Source organism: Lepisma saccharinum, chromosome 8 (assembly GCF_977018435.1).
Source record: "Lepisma saccharinum chromosome 8, izLepSacc3.1, whole genome shotgun sequence".
Classification (NCBI taxonomy): domain Eukaryota; kingdom Metazoa; phylum Arthropoda; class Insecta; order Zygentoma; family Lepismatidae; genus Lepisma; species Lepisma saccharinum.
In genome coordinates this window covers 45,357,382-45,372,720 of record NC_139236.1, presented here as the reverse complement: position 1 = coordinate 45,372,720, position 15,339 = coordinate 45,357,382, and positions in this window count along the sequence as shown.

Genomic DNA, 15,339 nt, shown 5'->3' with positions numbered 1-15,339 from the left:
CGACGCAAGAACCTATTTTTTAGGTATCGTCACCAGCGGTGATACGGGCTCTTAACTCTGAACTTGGAATTTTTTAACAAAAAGTACATGTTTATGACCCTGTAGAAAAAGAAGGATTAAAGCCTCAAGCTTCAAATAATTTTGACACACGCTATTGGTACATAGGTACTTGCACAAAAAAATTCAAGTGTTAAACAAACTGCCTTCCCCCTAAAAAAAAAATCCAAAAATTACATTTTGAGCAATTAGGGTACACAACTTTGACCTTAAAATGTATTATAAAGGAATAATATTGAGGATATTATACACAAATCTAATTGTAGCCTATAATATGCTTAACACCACAGATTTTGTCTCATTGTCCTAGGGCTTACCAGAGCTGAGATAAAAAAGTTGTCGCTGATGCTTACGAATGGAGAAAATGACGTGCGCCATGAAAAAAAAAATTCCCGCCATCTTCAAATCGGTGATACTGAAAATATAATAACAGTGGTTCTGAACTGTCAACATATGAGGCTAACACCACACAAAAAATATACTTTTTTAAAAAATCCATGTTGCTCATATGGATTGACCCTATATACTATTTAAATTAGATATTTGGGGAGAGGCCTTCAGCCCCCAAACCTTCCTCCTGGCTACTTGCCTAAGCCCTGTCATGCATATAATGCAAGGTATCAACAGATGACCCAAGTGGACAGTCATGGTCATTGTGCCAATCTGTGTTCTGACCAATTGTGTGGTAACATGCATAAGAAGAGAAGCTTTGAATGCAGTTTTGTTTTTGGTGCTCAGCTATTAGCTGAACCACATGTAACATACTTTTGTGTGAGTTACGTTTTTTGCTTTGGGGAGGGATGTCCACTCAGTGGCGTATTTGTGATTTCATTTTGGGAGTTAGGTTTTTTTGGGGGGGTATGCATATTTATATATATGTTTTCAGTCAGTAGGTGAATTGGGCAAAGTACACATCCTGGCCGATTGTTACCATTTGCACATATACAAGCGACTCGCTTCCAAAAGACTGCCTCTGGAACGATTCGTTATGTACAATGCATAAGATCAAGGATGGTAAAATGTTAATGACGACGATGAATAGATGTTACTGTATGCTTTAAATCAGTGGTTCCTGAAGTGTGCGTCATGGGAAGAATGAATATGAGCAATGTCACATTGACTGATTCTTCAATTATAAGCATCGCAACCGAGTGATTGGGGCATTCTGTGTAATACCCAAATATCTTACTTACACATAATACATTTTTTCTGTACTCTTGGGAGAACGCATCCTCCTCTCTGTCCCACTAACGATGCACGTGCTTTCAATGCTGAATGAATGTTGTTGGTTAACATATGGTCCATGTAATAAAAAGTAGATTGCGAAGTATGGTAATCTTGCGTTGTACATACCTGAGATGGCATGTTATACTAATTAGCTTGGACTAGCCGTTACCAAATATCAGTGATGTGCACTGAGGAGTAGCTAGTCTAGCAGAGATAAATCAATCAATCTCACGTCTCTAATTATTTTCAAATCACAATATTTATTGCCTTGAAGCCTCAGTTCATATGCAACACTTCTTTCCACGCGCTTCTCATCCCTCGATGTGATCAGCTGGCAAGGCTGGATACCCTAGCTGGCTCTTCTTCTGCCTTACCAGTTCCAGGTATAGACAACCGCCCGAAGCGAAAGGGAAGTTTTCTGCCTGTACTTCTTTGCCCCCTCACCCCCTGCTTCAATGGTTGAAAGCCCATGGTTTCAGGTCCTCCAGTATATCTCCTATAGGACAGAAAAGGGATTGGTTTCCCTTCGATTGCTTTGTAAATCCTCTAAAGAACTCAGGGGAAATTTTTCTGCAGTACTTATGTTCTCTGTATTTACACAACCTTTTAAACGTTGTACAATATGTATGTATAATATGGGATGTAGTTTTATTTGTATATGAATGGGAACGTACTTGTATTATGTGCAGACAAAAATGTTATGGTTTATTTTCTCTTTTTTTCAAATATGGAATATATAATGATTAAATAACAAATATCTAGTCCTCGTTTTAGTAGTGTTTTATTTAAATATACTAATAATTTGGCCTCCAATAAAAAATGGGTAAGCTGAACAGTCATAAATACGGATGTATTAATTTGGGCAAGAAAACGTGCATTACAATTGGTTTGGTTTATTTTACTTCACCTTTCTGCCACATTTGGTTATCACGAAAATGAGGATGAGTGATGATATAATGAAATTGATGAAGGGACCTCACAAAGAACAATTCAGGCTTGGATTCGAACCCGTGACGACCACGCATTCTTGTTCCTGTGTGTTGTACTCTGCAGTGAATAATGAAATAATTTGGAATGAAAAATGTATCCCAGAACTCAAAAAGCCAAATGAATATCAGTGAAGAAAGTAGAAAAAAGTGTGTTTTGTTACCTGTTTATCTTCTTTAATATGTTGAATTTTTGCCACTTCCCATCACTTTGTCTAGCTGTATAGATTTAATTGCGATAAGTAGCTAATGAGCTTAAGGAAGTCATGAGGGACAATCGTAAACAGAGAACCCCTGGACTCCTGATTTCACAGTGCCCTGCAGATCCACTGGGAGGAAATTATTTGTATTTTCCCCCCTTTCTTTAGTGTTGCTTTTCCATCACTTTACCTAAATTCTGCCATGACGATGAACGTTGATTAAATTAAACGGATGAAAAGTGGTTACAAAGGAACACTCATGCACAGGATAGGGCTCGAGCCCGGATCCTTCAGTAATGAGATCGTGAGATGGAGAAATTAGGGAAATCAAACATTGCAAATTTTTTAGAAAAACGTTAATCACATACAAATATGTTGTCTCAAAAATCCAATTGAAATTTACATCCCACTGAGTAAATACGCAGTTTGCTTTACCGATACCCAAGTATCCGAATAGTTAGAGCTTTCCACTCATCTTTGTTGTCGGCCGACCTCCGTAGAGGAGTGCAAGTGGCCAGTAGCGTACGCAGGATTTCATCAAGGGGGGTGTTATTTCGAAAACTTTCTACAAATTCACATTACCATTGTTTTATTATACCTTATTTAATTAATTAATAATACTAATAATTATTACTAATGCAGCTGCTATTTATGAAAGAAATAGAACAAAATTACATTTCTTTGTTACAAAATAATTGTCTAGTCAACGGTTATTTGTATATGATAAGTCAGACATTTAAGTGTGAAGAAAATCCATAAAAACAAGCAAATATATTAAATTTGTTGAAATAATCGAAATATGAAACTCATTCAAGGAGCCGCGCTGGTCTAGTCTGACAACTTCGTGGGATATCCGGGTTCGATTCCCGGAATTGGTTGGAATTTATCCAGCCTTGTCTCCGCACCCAGCTTCATAGCAATGGGTACCTGAGAGCAACCCTGGGGGATGAAGGCTGCCGGAGCATGGTGCTGATCACATCACCTGCAAAATAGTTCGAGATCGAGAATCTTTGGGGCCCACCACACCACTACGTGTGCCTTCATGGCACGGTGCTATATGCACGGGGGAATTTACATTACCTTTACCTATGGAACTCGCCCAGGATGATGGTGAAGCGCGAGAATACATGTTGCTAAATTCCACTGAGTCTATGTTTTCGTTGAAAAGTAAGTTTATAGACATTCCCACACATTTATCACTTCTAGGTGATTCACAAAGCACTTCTTCAACATTATTTAATGATGTGGATGTAGACTCAGCATCACTTGAGAGTTCACAAGGGGATGTGAAATCAGTACCGGGAAGAACGTTTGCAATAAAGTCGGCACACTGCGACGAAGCAAGGAATTTTCACAATTCTCGCGAGAGTCACTGCGCGACTTTTTGCAAAAATAAATTGCAAAATTGAACTTTGCGGCCGCTTAGATTGTGTTTGGAATGTTGTTTTTTTTCTTCATGCTGCATGGGAATAATAATTCAAATTATTATTATTATTATTAATATTATTACTGTCGCAGATCTTTGACTGTGATAAATTAGCCATTTTTAATTTTTTTCTACAGCATTTTCCATAATATTTCAAAAGCTCAAGGGGGGGGGGGTTTAAACCCGGTAACCCCCCCCCTTGCGTACGCCACTGCAAGTGGCCCCAGATCGGTACCCGGTGGAGGCACATAGTGGTTCGGATCCCACTTTAAACTGTAGGTCCAGTCCCGATTAGCTTTTATGAACATAAAGTGGACTTAAAAACCAAATCAACCAGCCACGGGGGAGTGGTTATCACTGCATGCTATGACACCAGGAGTTCCGGGTTCGAACCTCGACCTCGGCATGGGTGTTATTTGTGTTTGCCTCTTTATTAATTGTATTGTATCATCTTCGCGATTAAACAAATGTGTCAGCGACGCTAAGTAGCATAAATCAAATCATTGATTGATTTGGTTTATTTTACTTCGCTTTTTCTACACTTTTGGCTGATCGTCAAGATGATACGATAAAATTGATGAAGGGACAAACACAAATAACACCCATGCCCAGGTAGGGGTCCCCTCAGCCATTGATATAGTAGAGTATTCGTATATGCGCATATAAAAAATAAACATAGTTGTGTGTGAAGTTTCTGTGTACACATGTTATGTAATATGTTGGAAGATATGCATTGGGCCCCTTTAGGGCCTAGTATTCCTCCTGGTTTCGACACCGGTGGTGATGTGATATACATATGAGACACTATTTTTTCATGAAATTGTAGCCTGATTTGATCTAAGGTCGGAAGCTGATCCAGGGTCCACCCAGCATCAAATCAAATAGTACCCATTGGGGGAGGGGGTGTAAATGCGGCCGGAGCATGGTGCTGATCACATCACCACCAACACTTATCCTAACCGAATTAAAAACGAAATCGTACACAAGGCATTTTCAAACAAGTTACTACAACTCTGTAAAATGATTAACTGGATACTCTTCCGAGAAGGGAGTTTGGAACAGTTCGGGTTTTGTCACAATTCTACAAATCTAGTGGACGTCATGAAAAAACTCAGCCATCTGATTGCCATTATTGCATTGAGTTTGAATTACAAGAATGCACGCTCAACTGTAAAAAAAAATTACTTAAGAGATGAAACAGGTTTCGACAAAACATTTTTTCCTCTTATCACTCATAAATTGCTTTTATAGTCAAATCAACATGTTTTGGATTTTCGAAAGTGGGTGGGATTAACATGTGTTTCTTTTCAGTAGTCTTTCCTCATTTTGCAATCCTTTCCTTTCTTTGTTGCGCATCAACAATTTTGTTTTTAATGTTTTCTTTACATTATATCATATTTGCTTTAACATTGGTATTGTAATAATTTTAACGTGCTTCATGTATGTAACTTCTGACATATGTATCGTATGTTTATTTGGTTCATTTCAACAAGGGTTGAATTTTACTTGGTCTACTGTATTATGTTATACCCGCAAAACCCCGCAGTGCGGGGGTGCCTGGAGACCCACACCAACCTCCCTTGGGACGCCACTGATCGACTCGGTGTCTCTAATTGTTCAGTGTTTTTTAAGTGAAAGTGATGGTGTGTGAAAGGAAGGGTAGTTAGTAGCCTAAAGATGAGTCAGATCAGAGCATTATTACATACACCATTTTCCAAGGTACTATACGATATTAAATTAAAAGTTAAAAAACTTGGCTGTCCCATGCCAGATTTAAACATCAATTCTATTTAAAAATATAAAAAAAATGGTAAAGGTGACAGGCGTCGAAATTTTAATAGTCCCATTTATTTCCTAGAAACTCTCCCTCCAGACTATTAGAAAGTTGTTTTGGAACTTTCTAGCAGTTGGCTTTCACTAGTGAACTGTACTTTCACCTAAAAGGCTAAAAATATATACTTCCATATAGAATGAAGGTTGGGCTTTATATCTCACGCTCTTTTTCTTCATTTTCTTCCTTCTCCTCTCCTCTTTCTCTCTTGTCCTTTCCACTCCTTCTAACACTTTCTTCCATTCTTTGTTTAACTTCAGTCCCCCATTCCAGTTCATTGTGTCTTCTTCACCTTTCTTCTCTATTTCCTTGGCTTCCTTCCATTTTCTCACTAGCATTCTCTTCTCCCTTCCTATCTGCTTAGCCTCATCCCACTCTATGTCATGTCCTGTTTCTCTCGTGTGTTTAAATATCGCATTTCTCTCTCTCTCTTAAGTCGTACATCATCCCTATGTTAAAAATAATAAAGGAGAACCTTTAAAGAATTGAAAAAGCTATTGAAGATGGTCTCACCATTTTTACGAGAGAATATACTTTTTACGAAATGAAAAACTGGCAGGAGAAATTTAGAGAGAAAATAAAAATAAAGTTGAAGAAGAAAGGAGAGGCACTAGGATGGAAAGAAGAAAGGGGAGTAGAGGAAGAAGAAGAGGATACCAGAAGAAGAGTTGTGGTAATAGGGAATGTAGACCTATCAAAAGAAGAGGAAGCTTTTTTAAAACTAGGAAGAGGTTTCAAAGTTAAAGAAAGAAATGTAGATTATGAGGAAGTTATATATGACATTGAAGAAGCAGTACTCCATATAAAAGAAGAACCAGCTAGAGACAGGATTAGAAGAAGAACAGCAGCCATACTGAAGAAAGAAATGGGAAAACAAAGAAAAGTAGATAATTTGAGTCAGAAAGAAAGGGAAGGGATGAAGACAATCAAGAAAAGAAATGATGTGGTGATAGAGCAGGCAGATAAGGGAGGAGCAATTGTGGTGATGGAAAGAGAATGGTACGAGAGGAAGTTTGAAGACCTAAAAGAAAACGGATATGAGGAGATTTGTGGAACAGAAGAAGAACAAACTATAAAAGAAAGGGTCATACAAGACTGTAGGAGGAGTGGATTCAAGAAATGCATAAAGGAGACAGGAAGACTACCAAGTTTGAAGGGCTTTCCAAAGATACACAAAGAGGAGATAAAGTTAAGACCAGTAATGAATTGCAGAATCAATATTTTGGAACCCTTGGAAAAGAAATTAAAGAAAGTTATTGAAGTGTTAGTAACACAGCAAGAAAGCAGAGCAGTTAAGAACAGTGAGCTAGTAGTAGACCTCATAAAAGGACTTAAGTTAAATGAGATGAAGACGACAATGTTCAGCTTAGATGTAAAAAGTATGTTCCCAAGCATCAAGAGGCGACACGTTTTGGACATTATTAAAAAGAGAATGGGAAAGGAAATTATAGGAGAATGGGATAGTGAAAGGGTAGTGAAGGCGCTGGAAACCATTTGGAATAACGGTTACAGTATAATGGGAGATAAAATAATGTTATTGAGTGAAGGACTGAATATAGGTTCTAGCCTAAGCCCAGCATTGGCTGAATTGGTTATGAATGAATGGGAAAAGAAAGTGATAGAAAAAGGAGGTGACAAAATAATTCTGTTTTGCAGATATGTGGACGATTGTTTTGGCATATGGAAGGGAACAAAGAGGCAGCTCGACATTTTTGTCAAAGAAATACAAGATGAAGAATGAGGGATATTATTGGAACTTGAAATAGAAGAAGAAGGCAAGTTAAGCTACCTTGATATATTGATAAAAAGGAAGAGAGGAGAAGAAATTGAAACCGCTTGGCATCAGAAGAAGTGTGCAGCAGGGGTATTCTGCCACAAAAGAAGTGATGTAAGTGAGGTGACAAAAAGAAATTTCATAAAGAATATGGAGGACAGAATAACGAAAATATGCACGAAGGAATGTGAAAAAGAAGGCAAAATAAATAGCCTATGGAAACAGCTGGAAAAGAATGGCTATGAGAAGCAGGATAGACTGGACATAAACAGAAGAAGGAAGAAAAGAGGAAGGGGAGAATTGGAAGAGAAAGAAAAAGAGAGATGGTTTGGAATAAGGAGTATGGGGAAGACCACAGAAAAGATATGCAAAGTGCTTAGGAAAGCGGGCATTAAAACTTACAGGAAGGGAGGGAGAAGCATCTTAGGAATAGCGAAGAATGCAAACAAGAAAAAGGAAAACAGAGAAGAGGAAGAGGAAGGGATTATCTACGAAGTAAAATGTAAAGAATGTCAGAGTGTGTACATAGGAGAAACGAAAAAGAGACTGAAAGATAGGTTGAAACAACATAGGGATGATGTACGACTTAAGAGAGAGAGAGAAATGCGATATTTAAACACACGAGAGAAACAGGACATGACATAGAGTGGGATGAGGCTAAGCAGATAGGAAGGGAGAAGAGAATGCTAGTGAGAAAATGGAAGGAAGCCAAGGAAATAGAGAAGAAAGGTGAAGAAGACACAATGAACTGGAATGGGGGACTGAAGTTAAACAAAGAATGGAAGAAAGTGTTAGAAAGAGTGGAAAGGACAAGAGAGAAAGAGGAGAGGAGAAGGAAGAAAATGAAGGAAAAAGAGCGTGAGATATAAAGCCCAACCTACATTCTATATGGAAGTATATATTTTTAGCCTTTTAGGTGAAAGTACAGTTCACTAGTGAAAGCCACCTGCTAGAAAGTTCCAAAACAACTTTCTAATAGTCTGGAGGGAGTAATGTTTTGTGTATATAATGCCCTGTTTTTGGTATCTTGTTACTTTTGTACTTGATACAGAGTCTGATGAAGACCTTGCTAGAAGGTTGAAACGTTACGTTTAGTTTATGTTTTTAATAAAATAAATTACTGCCTTGGTCAGCATATTTATATTTTTTCATTTTTGTTTATTTATTTGAGAAATCCTGAATACAGAGAGAATCCATTTTATATCAGCATATCAACAGAGAGAAAAATAGAAATTAACAAATGAGAAGCACGCACACATCAGCGGTGTATACTCTGGGTCACCTAGGTAATCGGAGATGACCCGGCTATAATTTTTAAAAAAGTTGTTTTTTATTTCTTCGCAATATTCTTCCGAACCAATCTTTGAATCACATATTTCTTTGCTTCCAGCGCGCGAATGTTTTCAACCGTTTGCCGCGGAATGTCCGTGAGGCTTTTTCTCCAGCTGGTGGAATCTGGTGACGTCAGGGTGAGATTCCACCGGCTCCCTTTAAAACCCTTGACGGGAGGGGAAGGAAACACTGCTTCTCAGGCGCGGTTATTCCGTGGCAAGGGTAAGCTCCTTCTGGAAAGAGTCCATCGGTCGCACTCTCCACCCCAGAGCCTTTGCCGTTCCCTTGGCTGGCACCCTCTTCTGCCATTCTTCCCCGATGGCCTTTGTATCGTAGGAGCTGTGTTGTTTACGACAGGGAAATTTATCAGGAAACAGGTTTTGGGTTCACAAATTACGTACTGAAAAGGAAAGAAGAGAAAATACTTCTGAAAATGCGCGAGAAACAGAGAAATCTGAACAACATTTGCGAACCAATTCTATGAAAATTCTCATTTTACGTTTGCTTCTGTCTTCCTGATCTCTGCTATTTCAACAGATATTGTCAAAGGAAAAAAAACTATTACACCGACCTCCATTGCGGAGTGTTAGCACAGCTCCCTTCGATGCCAGAGGTCCAGGGTTCGAATACCGGTCTAGGATTGGTTGTTCTTTGTAAATGTCCCTTCATCAATGTCATATCATCACTCGTAGTGATTAGCCAAAAGTGGCAGAAAAGCGACGTTAAATAACAGTTTAATCAATCGATTAATGAAGTAATTAAACTATTTATATGCTTACTTTTTTCATTTTTGTATTTTAAAATGCGTGATTACTTTCTTTGTAGCCTTCAAAACCAGTGAGAGTACTTCTTTCACAGAAATGAATAATTTTTAAAAGGGAAAGCTAAAAAAAAAAAAGTAAAGTGTTCCCCTGTGCTTAGCACCACGCCATGAAGGCGTATAGGGGGTGTGGGGGTAACGCCCCACACTTTCTTGATCCGGTCATGAGTGGGGGTGATGTGATCAGCATCACGCCCCTGACCGCCTTTACCCCCCAGGGTTTCCCCCAGGTACCCATGTTATTCGACGCTGGGTGGCTATCAGAAATAAATTATATATATATATATATATATATATGTATACATATATTAGGTAATTTAAGTTGCTTTTCCCCCCTCTTTAGATTAACAATGATCATAATGATAAAAGATGTTTGAATGTAAAATATATAAACAAAAAACGCAATGATTCCAACTTATAGAACCTCGCGCATCGCAGGGAATATAAAGCTGGGAAAGGGAATTTTTCAACATCCATAGGGAATTTAATTCTGTGTCAAGCAGGAAGGAACCACAATAGAAGATTGGCGCAGGGAATTGAATGCGTGTTGTAGCGATTCGAGAATTTAATATTTGTTTAGCTGTTAGAGGTTTAGTATTTGTGCTAGTGCTGTGTTCACTAAAGTTAAAGGCAATGAATGGATATAATACAATATTTGCGTGCGAAAATATTTGGAACGGGATCTTTTCCGGAGAAATTTCAAATAGTTAATGTAGGTAGGTCAGTAGCATCTCTTGTACCATAGATCTTGAACTTAAACTTCCGTGTATAAAAACAAAAATCGGGAATGCACGAGTGACTGGGTACTGGGGTAACTTGAATTTTACACTTAAATTAATATTGAGGGTTTTTATTTCACTACCGCATTCCTTTCATATTCTTTGTTACAGGTTTTTTCTTATAGATTTATTATATTCTCTTGTTTTATCATTTGAAATTCTAAACCTAGATTAACTGCAAGTGCAATCACAACAATTATTCGACAGTGGTCGCAACAATAAGGTAAAATTTTTCACACATATATTCATAAATCCTGTATGGATGTTGAGGTAAATTTGCAGGGAGACTTCAGGAGTGGGTGGATGAATCAAGTGTCGGAGATTACCCACTAGTTAAAACCAGCATACGCCACTGGCACACATATGTAACAAGAATAATAAAATAAAATAATAATAATAATAAAACAATAACTAGGGTATAACAATTATTAATTTATCTTCAGCTGCTTGATGCACGCATTTCTGAAAGCCTGCTTAGATAGATGGAAGCCTGGAGGATCATTTAGTGTATTGTACCTTGTTTGTAGCCTATAGAGAAATGACCTTTGTTCTAGGGATAGCCTTGAGGCTTTTGTGTAAAAGAAGTTATTGCATTTGATGTTGGTACGTGGGATCCGGATGTGAAGATGTGGCAAGAGTTAGTTAGTGAAAAGTTGTCCATTCATGATTTTGAAAATAAATGTTAGATCTGAAACTTGACGGCGAAGGGAAGGATCGTGAATTTGAAGAGTGGATAGAATTTCATGTTTGGAAAAGTTTGCAAGGGCTGGACATCTAGGTTTGACTATTCTGATAAAGAAATTTACCACTTTGTTTGTTCTCTTGATATTGCTATCACAGGCCATTGACCAAATACAGGAGCCATATTCAAGAATAGGTACAACGCACGTTGTAAAGTAGGTTTTGAGGGCAGAAACATGTGTGATATCTGTGAATCTGTAAATTAGCCCAATGGTTTTCATGGCTCTCGAAGTTATGTAATTTATATGGTGACTGAAAGTGAGTTTGCTGTCGAAAATGACTCCAAGATCTTTGTGCTGTTGTACGAACGGGATGACTTTGTTGCATAATCTAGGATTGTGCTGTAAAATTGGATTTGAGGGTAAACCTCATAAAACGAATTTTTCGGGATTTATGTGATCCATTCTTGAATAAATAATAATAAGTTAATAATATTAATAATTTTATAATTAGGCCTAACCAATTTTTCAGAAGGGCGGGGTGGTAAACTGATCTCCTTGGGATGTCTGGTTTTTGGGTAGGGTGACCAGACACATACATTCAAAAAAAGAGGACAGGGCATGGTGAAAAAGGAGGACAAAGCCCAAAAAAGAGGAAACAGCAAAAAAATCTCAACACATTTGCCATTATTACTCTTTACCCTAGCTAACCCGAGGGCGGTGGAAAAGGGGGGGGGGCTGTCAGACCCACCACCTCTTCATAAAGACATAAATGTAACGTACATAGAGATATTCGCGATTGAAATTATCCGATATGCCATCTGGTGAGAAGTAGTATCAATTATACTTGGGAGCTTTTTTCATCGATTTTCTGTCATTTTTAATTATGATTAATGTTTTTTTTTATTTCTTATCGAGGGTGACGCTATTGTTAATTAATCAAGCGTCACGTGTCGAGGGTGGAGGAGGAGATGAGTCATCGATGACTCATGCACACGTGTGAGTTTGGAATTAATGATTTTCCATTAGTGCACAAAAGATACTATTATGTATCCCGTTTTTTACCCTAACCTAACCCTATTGTTGTACTTTATATATGCGTTACTGCCGGATATGAGTCACGGGTGCTTTATGCACACGTGGGAGTTTGGAATTAATGGTTTTCCATTAATGTACAAAAGACACTATTGTGGAGTTCGTTCTTTTACCCTAACCGAACACTATTGTTGTACTTTATATATGTGTTTCAGCCGGATATGAGTCACAGATGATTTATACAGATGTGGGAGTTTGGAATTAATGGTTTTTCCATCAATGTACAAAAGACACTATTATGGAGTTCGTTTTCGGCCTATTCTAACACTATTGTTGTACTTTATATATGTGTTTCAGCCGGATATGAGTCACGGATGATTTATACAGTCGGGGTACTTGAAGTTAATGCGTTTTCAGGACACGTTTTGGCTATTCTAAGCCATTTGATGGCGTCAGGCAAGGTTTGCAGGCGTCGATGACGTCATGTGGCGACGGTGCTGGAACATATTAGGTATAATTAAGGATCTGGATTTACCCGAATTCAACCGGTCCCGATGCGATCGGAGGTAGAAGATATTATAACACAATATATGGCGTTAGACTATGTTCGCTTTAAAGGCGAAGAAATTGAACGATGTAGCCTATATGAAAACGAAGTATATGGGCAGAATGCATGTTATTAATAATAATTGCTCTCAAAAAAGGGAAGAATACCGCAAGAGCCTGTTACGAGGTTGCATTCTTCGTCACCCCAAACCGCGAGCGATCATTGACGCGCGAGGGGAAGAAACGACTCTATTGTTATGTTTCCCTCGTGGGAGCTGAATGGCAGTCAGGTGCCGCCAATTTTTTTTACACGCGTGTATTGATTTTCTTTGAGGTTCCAATTTTATTTTGCAGAAGTAATTTACGCGTTTTTTCTTCCGCCTTTTGTAACATTGCAGAGACTATTTGACCTAAAGCGTAAGTAATTTGGCTGAACTAGGAACAATCAGTTCCAGTATCTACAGGTTAAAGTGGATGCGATCCACTATTTGCCCTTATTTCTAGGTTGCGAACCACGGACCCTTTGATTATTGACTTATAAACATCAGGATTCATGTAAAATTGACCAGATTTTTTTACTGTTAAGGCCAATATTTCACATTTTTCGCGTATTTTTACTCAGAAAACGCTATTTGAACGATTCAATCAAGAGTTTGCATGGCAATTTAGATACACAAACTGTGTTTCTTCAACTTTAGCTGAAGTTTAGGTTTATTTTTTACTCTAACAGCACAATTTCATCTATTCAGGCAACATTTTTTATTAAATTTTGGACTCACAAAGACATTTTTTCAACTTTTAACTTGTTACTTTAAAAGTTTATTTCCATTTTTTTACTCTAATATCACAATTTCATCTATTCTGGCAGGAGTGGTTATTACATTTTGCACTTACGAAGACATTTTTTCAACTTTTAACTTATTATTTACAAGTTTAGGCTTATCTTTTACTCTAATATCACAATTTCATCTATTCAGGCTACATTTTTTATTGCAGTTTAGACTTGCAAAGATAATTTTTTCAACTTATTTTATTAATTTTTTTATTTATTGCCTTTTGTATCTTATATTTTTTTAATTTTTAACTTTGAGTTTTGTTCCTTATTTACAAAAATTCTCTAACCACTAAGGAAGAAGTACTTTTAAGTAAAACTGTACCCACAAACTTTATTATTATTATTATTATTATTATTATTATTGTTGTTTTGATGTAGTTGTTGAATCTTGTTGTTGTTGTTAGGGTTTATTGACTTCCACTACGCTATTTTTGGTTTGCTTCGTAGGAAAGTTTGTTTATTTTAGAGTTTCTTCGGTATTTTCTTACTGTTAGGGTAGGTAAAGTTTCCTAAATATATGAGTAGGGTTCCATATATTCTTGTTCTTGCATGTTTTTATATGATGAGATCACCACAACTCTCCAAGTGCCTTTACTGCATGTTTCCATTTTATTGAGGCTTAGTGATTCCTAGAGCCACTTTATGCATGAGAGAAAGCTTGAAAATTTCGATCTCAGATAACCGTCAACCTTATGTCAGAGTATTTTCGAGTATATTTTAGACTTATTATGGGCCACTAGAATATAACGGCTTGCTTAATTTTTAAGTATGTTGCGCAGTTATTGTATTTTTGCTTTTGCTTTCTAGATAAACTGTACGAAATGTTTAATATTTGTACTTTTTTGCACTTATAAGAGGCCAAACTTTTACTGTAACTAAAATTATTATGTGTCTAAGGACTGAAACTCCTTTACCAAGAGTACTATAAAAAGGTAAAGGTAAAAGGTAAAGTGTTCCCCTGTGCATAGCACCACGCCATGAAGGCGTATAGGGGGTGTGGGGGTAACGCCCCACACTTTCTTGATCCGGTCGTGAGTGGGGGTGATGTGATCAGCATCACGCCCCTGACCGCCTTTACCCCCAGGTAGCCATGTTATTCGACGCTGGGTGGGCGCCGGGGCCGCTTCCACCGTTAGAAAAGTTCCCGGATTTGAGCATGGTAATCAGACGCATTACCGACTGAGCCACCGCGGCCACCAAGAGTACTATAACTGAACGTTTATTAATATTGTTTCTTTCTTCCATTAAATATAACAATTTAACAATATAATGACAAATCACAGGACAAGTCGATGTTAGCAGATGACTACGTGGAAGTCCATCTGCCAAACTTTTCTTACCATGCTATTTAGCCTTATAGTCTTTTATTCTGGGTACGTTTCAAGAACTATTGACTTTTTTGAGTGTTTGATGTAAAAAATGTAATAACCACTCCTGCCAGAATAGATGAACTTGTGATATTAGAGTAAAAAAAATGGAAATAAACTTTTAAAGTAACAAGTTAAAAGTTGAAAAAATGTCTTTGTGAGTCCAAAATTTAATAAAAAATGTTGCCTGAATAGATGAAATTGTGCTGTTAGAGTAAAAAATAAACCTAAACTTCAGCTAAAGTTGAAGAAACACAGTTTGTGTATCTAAATTGCCATGCAAACTCTTGATTGAATCGTTCAAATAGCGTTTTCTGAGTAAAAATACGCGAAAAATGTGAAATATTGGCCTTAACAGTAAAAAAATCTGGTCAATTTTACATGAATCCTGATGTTTATAAGTCAATAATCAAAGGGTCCGTGGTTCGCAACCTAGAAATAAGG